Raw genomic sequence first — 9,893 nt, 5'->3', positions numbered from 1 at the left:
ATATATATATATATATATTGAGGCAGAGTCTTGCTCTGTCACCCAAGCTGGAGTCCAATGGCATGATCTCTGCTCACTGCAATCTCCTGGGTTCAAGCAATTCTCCTGCCTCAGCCACCCGAGTAGCTGGAATTACAGGTATGCGCTATGGCCTGGCTAATTTTTGTAATCTTAGTAGAGACGCGGTTTCACCATGTTGCCCATGCCGGTCTCAACTCCTGGCCTCCAGCGATCTACCCGTTTCAGCCTCCTAAAGTGCTGGAACTACAGGCATGAGCCACCATGCTTGGTCAGTATTTCAAATTGCATTTTTTCCTGACTACTAGTAATCTCTTTTAATTAGTTTATTTGTCAGTTTGATTTTCTCTTAGTTGAATTGATTAGTCTTTTTAGTCTTCTTTTTTTCTTTTTTTTTTTTTGACAGGGTCTCGTTCTGTCACCCAGGCTGGAGTACAGTGTCATGATCTCAGTTCACTGCACCCTCCGCCTCCGGGGCTCAAGCTATCCCAAGTAGCTGGGACCACAGTCCACACTACCATGATACCTGGCTAATTTTGTGTGTGTGTATTTTTGGTAGAGACGGGGGTTGCCATGTTGCCCAGGTTGGTCTGGAACTCCTGCTCTGCCCACCTCGGCCTCCCAAAGTGCTGGGATTATAGGCATGAGCCACTGTGCCCAGCTGTGAATTGATTAGTTTGTCTCCTCAGTTTAATAAGGGCTGTTTGTATGTTAAAAATTTAACCACTCATCTGATATTTGCATTGCTAATATTTTTCCCAGTTGGTAATTAGTCTTTTCACTTTCTCTATAACTTTTTAATTTTAAACAATTTTGAAACACTTTTAAACTTACAGAAAAGTTGCTGGTACAATATAAAGAACCTTTATTTTCCTGAACCATCTGAGAATAATTTGCCAGTGGGATGCCCTGGCATCTCACAGACATTCTCCTACATAACCACAATACAACCACCAAAATTGGGACATTAACATTCATATATTGCCATCAGTAAATTTTGCTAATAATAATAATAATCCCCAATAATATCCTCTAGATTAGTGGTCCCCAAACTTTTTGGCACCAAGGACTGGTTTCATGGAAAACAATTTTGCCACAGACCAGGGGTGAAGGGGTGGTTTCAGGATGATTCAAGTGCATTATATTTATCATGCACTTTATTTCTCTTATTATTACGTTGTAATATATGATGAAATATTTATGCAACTCACTATCATGTAGAATCAGTGGGAGCCCTGAACTTGTTTTCATGCAACTGGACAGTTCCATCTGTGGGTGATGGGAGATAGTGACAGATCATCGGGCATTAGATTCTCATAAGCAGTGCACAACCTAGATCCTTCCCATGCACACTTCACAATAGGGTTCATGCTCCTGTGAGAATCTAATGCCACTGCTGATCTGGCAGGAGGCGGAGCTCAGGAGGTAATGCGAGTGATGGGGAGCAGCTGTAAATACAGAAGAAGTTTAGCTCACTTGCCCACCACTCACCTCCTGCTGTGTGGCACAGTACCAGTGATAGCCCCCAGGGATTGGGACCCCTGCTTTCAGAACAGAAAAGCCATCCCATTCAGAAGCAGACATTGCATTTCACTCTCATGTGACTTTAATCTTCTTCAACTTGGAAATTATTTCTCATTCTTGAATTCTTTTTAAGTTTATAGGCCAGATATATTGTAGAATTTGGGTTTGAAAATATTCCTCATTATTAGATTCAAGTTACGCACCTTTGGAAAAAAATTCAATGAAGCAAGAAGCAACGTTGTATTCCTCGTGTCAGATGGCGCATGCCTTGGATTCGTTGTTGTCCAGTTTGATAGCTTATTTAAGATGATGTCTTTTCTTCTTCTCCACCATGAATTTATGTTTTCTTTCTCTAGTATTCTCTCAGGAGGTACTTTGAGACTAAGTAAATACTCTTATCAAACTTTTAATTTATTCATATATTTATGTGTATCAATATGTACTCATGGTTCTTAATTTCCTTCAAAGGATTATATGTGTTACTATCATTAATTCATTATTTTGATGCGTAATTTCTCCCAGTCCAATGAAGGAAAATGATAGCCAGAAACACAAGTGTAACAACAGGCTTATTGACTTAGTCGAGCTTAATAGGATGTAGTCAGGAAACAGCTTTGTTTTCTTCCACTCTTGCCTCAAGCATTTTTTGTCAGAAACATTTTCCTTGCTCTTGTTGATTTTTCCAGTAGATCCCGTGAGTTTTTCAGCCACTTCAGATTCTAACAACACTACCATTTTTAGATTATGTAGTTCCATCCAACCTAAACTAAAACCTCAGTATCTCATCCAATTCAAAGTTTTTCCTCTCTCCCCAGCTCAGGCCTGATTCACTGCCTTCCATACCAGTGGTTAGGAGGGGTCTGATCGCTCCTGTTACCTACCTGCCCTCCCTGTATTGGTCTGTTTTCGTACTGCTGTAAAGATACTACCAGAAATTGAGTAATTTATAAAGGAAAGACATTTAATTGAGTCACAGTTCTGCATGTCTGGGGAGGCCTCAGGAAACTTACAATCATGGTGGAAGGGGAAGCAGACACCTTCTTTACAAGGTGGCAGGAGAGAGAAAGCGAAGGGGGAAGAGCCCCTGTAAAACCACCAGATCACATGACAACTCACTCAACCGCCCCCCTGATCCAGTCACCCCCCTCCCTCCACGCATGGGGATTACAATTAGAGATGAGATTTGGGTTGGGACACAGAGCCAAACTGTATCACCCCTATAGGCTCCTCCAGAGTTGGGGATGGGCAGTGTGTGGGAGGGAAGAAGGCACGCCAGCAGCACTGTTTGCACTTTTCCCTTGCCTGTCATACGACCTCTCTCACTTCACGTTTTCAAATTCTAGTTCTTTCTTGGTGTGCGGCAGTTGAGCCTTTGGAGATTTCCCTGAAATTTTATCTCTTTGGGGGAGTCTTACATAAGAATCAGCTTTTAGATTTACCCTTTATACTTTGTTTTCTGTTCATTAATTTTCATCTTTATTCTCTCTTCCAATTTAATGTTTTGTTTATTTTGGTGTTCTTGTTCTAAATTTTTTAATTGGACTTTAAATATTTTTTTAATTTTTTCCTTTTTTTTGAGACAGAGTCTCACTCCGTCACCCAGGTTGGAGTGCAGTGGCACAATTTCGGCTCACTACAACCTCTGACTCCTGGTTCAACCATCACGCCTGGCTAATTTTTGTATTTTTTGAAGAGACAGGGCTTCACCATACTGGCCAAGCTGGTCTCAAATTCCTGACCTTAAGTGGTCTTCCCGCCTTGGCCTCACAAAGTGCTGGAATGACACTGTGTCTGGCCTAAATTTTTTCCTTAATAATAAAACATTTAAGGCTATGAATTCCCATAGGAATAATTTGAACTATGTTGTGTATATTTGGGTATGAACTTTTTCCTCACTGCTTTGTATATGGTTTGTAATTTCAGTTTTGTTTACATTTTGATGAGTTATTTAGAGTATTGTTTCTTTCTTTCTTTTTTCTTTTTTTGAGACAGAGTCTCGCTCTGTCACCCAGGTTGGAGTACAGTGGCACAATTTCAGCTCACTGCAACCTCTGCCTCCTGGGTTCCAGCTATTCTCATGCCTCAGCCTCCCAAGTAGCTGGGACTGCAAGCACACACCACCACACACAGCTAATTTTTTTTTTCTTTTTGTATTAGTAAAGATGGGGTTTCACCATGTTGCCCAGGCTGGTCTCAAACTCCTGGTTTCAAGTGATCCATCCACCTCAGCCTCCCAAAGTGCTGGGATTATGAGATTTGGGTTGGGACACAGAGCCAAACTGTATCACCCCTATAGGCTCCTCCAGAGTTGGGGATGGGCAGTGTGTGGGAGGGAAGAAGGCATGCCAGCAGCACCCTGAGCCACCGCACCCAGCCTAGAATATTGTTTCTTAATTCCAGGTAATTAGAGGATTTTTTGAGGGGTATCCCTTTTCATTATTTACTCCTTTTATTTTCTTTTTTGTATTATAATCAGGGAATGTGGCCTATAAAATCTCTACTCCTGTATATTGATGTAGGTATCCTTTGGAAACAAAAACAAGATTAACTTTTGTAAATGTTCCATTAAAACACAAAAGAAATATAGTTATGACATGTAATATTCCATACATGTTTTAGGTCAAATTTGTTGGTTGTTTTATTCTATTCCTCTGTTTCTATTTATTTTGTCTGTTAGATATGTTAGTCTGAAAAAGGTGTGTTAAAATCTCCTAACATAGGCCGGGCGCGGTGGCTCACGCCTGTAATCCCAACACTTTGGGAGGCCGAGATGGGCGGATCACGAGGTGAGGAGATCGAGACCATCCTGGCTAACACGGTGAAACCCCGTCTCCACTAAAAATACAAAAAATTAGCCGGGCACGGTGGCGGGCGTCTGTAGTCCCAACTACTCAGGAGGCTGAGGCAGGAGAATGGTGTGAACCCGGGAGGCGGAGCTTGCAGTGAGCCAAGATGGCGCCACTGCACTCCAGCCTGGGCGACACAACGAGACTCCATCTCAAAAAAAAAAAAAAAAATCTCCTAACACAAACATTATGCTTTATATGTTTAGCTACTATAATGATGAGTGAACATGACTTATGATTGTTCTACCTCTGTTATGAATTTGCCTTTCATCATTACATATTAATATGTATGCTGTTTGGTCCAATAATAGGACCACTAGATTTGACTTCTTTTGATTTATATTTATCTGGTGGATCTTTTTTGTTTGTTTGTTTTGAGATGGAGTCTCACTCTATTGCCCAGGCTGGAGTGCAGTGGCACGATCTTAGCTCACTGAAACCTCTGCCTTCAAGCAATTCTCCTGCTTCAGCCTCCCAAGTAGCTAGGATTACAGGCGCCTGTCACCACGCCAGGATAATTTTTTTGTATTTTTAGTAGAGCCGGGTTTCACTACATTGACCAGGCTGGTTTCGAACTCTTGACCTCAAGGGATCCACCCGCTTCGGCCTCCCAAAGTGCTAGGATTACAGGCTTGAGCCACCGCACTGGCAGTATCTTATTACATATCCTCTGAAGTTTAACTTTTCTTTCTCACTTTGTTTAAAGTGAGTTTCGTTTGTTTGTTTGTTTGTTTGAGGTGGCATCTCTGTCTATCACCCAGGCTGGAGTACAATGACATGATCTGGGCTCACTGCAACATCTGCCTCCTGGGTTCAAGTGATTCTCCTGCCTCAGCCTCTTGAGTAGCTGGGATTACAGGCATGTGCCACCACGCCCGGCTAATTTTTGTATTTTTCGTAGAGACAGAGTTTTGCCATGTTGGCCAGGCTGGTCTTGAACTCCTGATCTCCAGTGATCTACCTGCCTCAGCCTCCCAAAATGCTAGGATTACAGGTATGAGCCACAGTGCCTGGTCTAATGTGGGTTTCTTAAGTAATATGTGTTTGGGTTTTGATTTTTAAACCACACTGTCAGTTGCCAGTAGTTATTATCCTACTACTTTCTGATATTAAAGTTGCAGTTAGAAATCTAAAGCCAGTCTTAATCTTTTTCTACGTAAACAATTTGTTCTTTCTATCTAGAAGACTGTAGAACTTTATCATTACCCTTAGAATTACAACATTGTAATGGAATCTCTAGTGTGTTCCAGTTTTCATCCCCCATTCCTTGAAACTCAAAGAATTCTGAAGATAAAACTCTTTCTATAGCTCTATAAAATTTTCGTCACCTGTTTGTTTAAATATTGTCTCTCCTCCTTCGATTGCTTTACTCTTCTTCTGAAATTCCTATTTATTTACAAGTTACAATTTCTAGATCCATCTTCTGGTTCTTTTATATTTGCTTCTTTGATGTCTGGCTTTAAATGTTTGCTTTTTTTAAGAGATTTATTTCCCGTGTACTTCCAGACCTCTGTTCACTGCTCAATAGTTACCGTACACTTTTTCAGTACTTCTGCTATATTTTTAAACTTAAAAAAATCATGTTCTTGCGTTCCAGTTACAGCAGTTTAATGCTCTAATTGAAGCTCCTCAATTGCACTAATTACTTTTTCTGTTCAAGTTGCCATGCCCTTTTTCAGCAATTCTATTTTGTTGGCAACCACCATTTCTGGATGCTCTGCTCACTCTTCCCCATTCTGGCTTTGTTGTTCCTTTGCCTACCTGCGGCGTTATTCACCTAGGGCCAGGTCTTCAGTAGCAGCTATCTCTTGAGTAGTGGAGGCTCCATGGTCTCTGATCCTGTAGATAGACAAGGCTTCAGCTGGAAAATGCTTACCTTATATTCTCTGCTCCCTGGTTTCCTTAGCTACAAAGGTTAATTTTCTCTTAGTTGTAAAGGTACAAAGTCTTTTTTTTTTATTTAAATTTTAAAAATAATTGAGATGGAGTTTCGCCATGTTGCCCAGGCTGGTCTCAAACTCTAGAGCTCAAGCAATCTACCCACCTCAGCCTCCTAAAGTGCTGGGATTACAGGTGTGAGCCACCAAGTTTGGCCAAAGATACAAAGTCTTATTTCATTAGCCACTCCTTGAGGGCCAGAGAGACCAGCAGGTCCTTCTAGGGACAGTTGTGTCAGCTGTAGGCTGGGTTGCTGGGTAGAATATATTACATGGGACAGACTTACATAAAAAGAATTATTCACTATTGATCTAAAATTCAATTTTCGTTTTCTTTTTGAGATAGGGTCTCACTCTGTCACCCAGGCTGCAGTGCTGTAGTGCAATCAGAGGTCACAGCAGCCTCCACCTCTTGGGCTCAGCAATCCTCTATCCTCAGCTCCCTGGAGTAGCTGGGATTATAGGTATGCACGACCATGCCTGGCTAATTTTTGTATTTTTTGTGGAGACGGGGTTTCCCAGTGTTGCCCAGGCTGGTGAAGTTGGAATTTAGCCATGTGTCCTTTCTTTCTCTCTTTTGGATCAATTTGGCTGCCCTAAGGCCAGGCGCATTGGCTCACACCTGTAATCCTAGCAATTTGAGCGACTGAGGTGGGCGGATCACTTGAGGTCAGGAATTCAAGACCATCTTGGCCAACATTGTGAAACCCTGTCTCTACTAAAAATACAAAAATTAGCCGGGCGTGGTGGCAGGTGCCTGTAACCCCAGCTACTTGGGAGGCTGAGGCATGAGAATCGCTTGAACCCTGGAGGCAGAGGATCAGTGAGCCCGAGATCACACCACTGCACTCCAGCCTGGGCAACCCAGAGAGACTCTGTCTCAAAAAAAAAGAAAAAAGAAAAAAAAATGGGCTGCCGTAATCAGCTGGGTTGTTCTCCTTCTTGTCTTTTCTCTTGTCTGTGGATCCCGTGGGCCAGGCTCTCTTCAGTAACCTCAGAGCACTGACCCTTGCCTCAAGGTACCTCTCAGGCCCCAAGCTCTCTCTGGCCTGAAGGATGCCCCGGCCCCAGTCCAGTACAGGCCCTCTCTGTACTGAATCCCCACAGCACCTAAAACCCTGCATGCCCTTCCTTCGCCTCCTAGGCTCCATTTGAGAAGGAGTTACAGTTACACGAAGCTGGGAGAGGAAAAAGAGACAGAGGTGCAAGTTAGGTAGCTGTGGTAGCATATGTGAGGAAAATGATTCTTAGAGCCAGCTAACCTATCATTTCAGTAGAAAGACGGGCAAAAAGATTTCCAGACCTGAAAACCCTCAGAAATCCTCTTTCTCAAGTGTTTTTATGAATAGGTAATGTGAAGACGTCCTCAACCAAACGAGTGAGTAAAACAAGAAAGAAGAAAATGTGAGCGCTAAGAAAAAGGGTATCCCGGCAGGGAGCACAGCGCGGGCGTTCAGTGCATGAGCCGTGCAGCGGGCCTGGAGAGGAGCCAGGCCAACGGGAGCACACACACAGAACTCCAGGAGGGAGGGGGACGCACACGAAACAGCCCGGGAGAAAATGGAAGAACCTAAGGATGGGATCAAAGAGAGACAATCTGAGTCCTTCCAGTCAACTTTTATTTGAGACGTGATAGGATCATTCGGGGCCAATCACATCAGGGATCTCACTCAAAATGTACCGTATTTGGATTCATATCCCCAGGGCCAAGTTGAAATCAAACCAGTCTCTGAATAACGATATAGGATATATATAAAAGGCCAATGAATGCGATACACTCTGCTCACATTCAGACTTTTGAGGTCTCAAAATAACTCTTTTCAAAACTTGGATTCCCACTTTTGTCCTGCCTCCATTCATTCTACCTAAAGAAAACCAAACTGAAAAATAGGCTTGTGGTTCTAGTCTAGCTTGTAAGAAGTTGCTACTCTTTCCCAACAACAAATAAAATGCAGAACAAACTGAAAAAATCAACAATTCTTAGATCCATAAGAGAAGTGAAGTCACAGGGCAAACTGCTGCCCCCATATTGGAGCAACTGAGCAGAAACCCGCCAGCTGAAACCTCTCAGGAGCCTGTGTGAGGGAAGGGAAACCTGAATTGCAATTGATGAATTGCTGGAGGCTGAGTGTGGACAAGTTTGAGAGATATTAATAAATATTCCAGGAGACTGAGTCCCCCCTCCAGGAGCTCAAACAGTTCCTCACAGTGAATATTGGAGAAGAACCCCCTCCTTCTGGCATGGGGAGGAGAAAGGGAACCATTTTGAAATACACCAGAAAACTGTGTTCTTAACAACGCCTGCCCTCAGGAGAAATTATTTAACCAGAGCCTAACAACCTGCTGGGGTTTCGTCAGAGCCTAACTGACCCAGGGAAAATAAATGCCCAACGCCAACCCACTCTAGCCATTCAGTCCACCTGTGTGGGTTGGGAACTGAGACACATCTGTGAAGTTCACAGTCCAGAGGCACAGGCTCCCTAAAGGACAGATACCTAATCAACGAAATTATAGAACACTTCCCCACCCCGACACCATACCACCACATTACTAAAGGCTAATTGACAGCAGTTCCTTTTACCCAGTGCCTCACGTCCAGCTATCAAGAAAAAATTACGAGACATATTGAAAGGCAAAAATGTAGTTTGAAGAGACAGAGAAAGCCTGAGAACCAGCCTAAAATATGTCAGGGATGGTGGAATTATTAGGCTGAGAATTTAAAACAACTATTATTAACATGCTCAGGGCTGTAATGGATAAAGTAGACAGCATGCAAGAACAGATGGGCAATGTAAGCAGAGGGATGGAAATCCCAAGAAAGAACCAAAAATAAATGCTAGAGATCAAAAGCAGTGTAATCAGAATGAAGAATGCCTTTGATGTCTTATTAGCAGACTGCATATAGCTGAAGAAAGAATCTGTAAACTTGAAGGTATCTCAGTAGAAACCTCCCAGACTAAAGAGCAAACAGAAAAAAAAGACTGGAAAAAAGAAAGAAAGAAACAGAACAGAATATCCAAAAAAGAGTGGGACATACACATAATGGAGACACCAGAAGGAAAAGAATGAGAGAAAGGAACAGAAGAAATATTTGAACAGTAATGACTGAGAATTTCCCCCAAATTGTCTTCAGTCACCAAACTATAGATTGAAAAAGCTCAGAGAACACAAAACAAGACAAATTCCAAAACAAAACAAAAGAAAACTCTACCTAGGCATATCATTTTTAGACTTTAGAAAATCAGAGGTAAAGATAACATATCTTGAAAGAAGCCAGAGAGAAAAAAACTTTACCTATAAAGGAGCAAAGATGAAAATTACATGTGACTTCTCAGAAACCATGCAGGCAAATAGAAAGTGGAATTTTATATTCAGCGTGGACAGAAAAAACACCACAAACCTAGAATTCTGTGCCCTGTGAAATTATCCTTCAAAAGGTGATGAGAAATTAAGACTTTCTCAGACAGACAGAAATTGAGGGAAATTGTTGCCAGTACACATCCTTGGCAAGAAATGTTAAAAGAAGATCTTCAGAGAGAAGAAAAATGATATAGGTCTGAAACTACCA

This window comes from Rhinopithecus bieti, unplaced genomic scaffold (genome assembly GCF_001698545.2).
Source record: "Rhinopithecus bieti isolate Rb0 unplaced genomic scaffold, ASM169854v2 scaffold_66246, whole genome shotgun sequence".
NCBI lineage: Eukaryota > Metazoa > Chordata > Mammalia > Primates > Cercopithecidae > Rhinopithecus > Rhinopithecus bieti.
This window is presented reverse-complemented; position numbering follows the sequence as displayed.